The sequence below is a fragment of the Gorilla gorilla genome, chromosome 12, assembly GCF_029281585.2.
Source record: "Gorilla gorilla gorilla isolate KB3781 chromosome 12, NHGRI_mGorGor1-v2.1_pri, whole genome shotgun sequence".
In the NCBI taxonomy this organism is placed as follows: Eukaryota; Metazoa; Chordata; class Mammalia; order Primates; family Hominidae; genus Gorilla; species Gorilla gorilla.
The window spans coordinates 52,314,272-52,315,515 of NC_073236.2; positions in this window are offsets into that span (position 1 = coordinate 52,314,272).

Consider the following 1,244-nt stretch of genomic DNA (forward strand, 5'->3'; position numbering starts at 1 on the left):
CCAACTAATTTTTTTGTATATTTAGGAGAGACGGGATTTCACCAAGTTTGCCAGGGTGGCCTCAAACTCCTGACCTCAAGTGATCCCCGGCCTCAGCCTCCCAAAGTGCTGGGATTACAGGCGTGAGCCACCACGCCCGGCTGAGACAGGGCCTTTCTCTGTCACCCAGGCTGGAGTGCGGTGACGCAACCATGGCTCAATCACTGCAGCCTTAACCTCCCGGGCTCAGGTGATCCCATCTCAGCCTCCCGGGTAGCTAGGACTACAGGCGTGTACCACCACGCCTGGAATTTTTTCTATTTTTAGTAGAGATGAGGTTTCACCATGTTGGCCAAGCTGGTCCTGAACTCCTGGGCTTAAGGGATCCACCCACCTCGGCCTCCCGAAGTGCTGGGATTACAGGCGTGAGCCACCACACCTGGCCGTCTTTGCCAATCTTAAGTGGCTGGGTAGAAGATAAACACATAGATCCTTCCTTTACACTGCCCACGAGCGATTACAAAAAGAAATGAGTTCTGCAGTAGGGATTGTCCAGGAAAAAAAAAAAAGTGAGAACAAAAAAATTCCATTTAACTTCTAGTTAAACATGACAAATGAAATGGGGATTTATCTTTATTCCCTTGAGATGTCGCTAAAATGAATTAAATAAATAACTAAGATGAATACAAGGCATGAGGCAACAGGAGAGGGGAGACAGCAAAAAGACCAATGTATATAATTTAGTACCATTTGTGCAAAAAAAAAAGGTGGTGGGGAAGAGGAAGAATAGGTGTATGTTTGTTTACATATGCATAAAATATTACTTGTAGAAACACAAGAATCTAGTTATATGGACATCCTGGAGAGGTGAGTGGAGGGGCTGGGAGAAGAGTGGGAAGGAGGCTTCAATGCACAGCCTTTGGTACGTCATTGACAGTGTGAATGATGTAAATATTTTCCTATTCAAAAATAAATTACTACAATTTGGCCCGGCGCAGTGGCTCACGCCTGTAATCCCAGCACTTTGGTAGGTTGAGGCCGGCGGATCACCTGAGGTCAGGAGTTCAAGGCCAGCCTGGCCAACATGGTGAAACCCCGTCTCTACTAAAAATACAAAAATTAGCCAGGTGTGGTAGTGCACGCCTGTAATCCCAGCGACTCAGGAGGCTGAGGCAGGAGAATTGCTTGAATCCAGGAGATGGAGGTTGTGGTGAGCTGAAATGGCACCATTGCACTCCAGCCTGGGCAACAGAGTGAGACTGTGT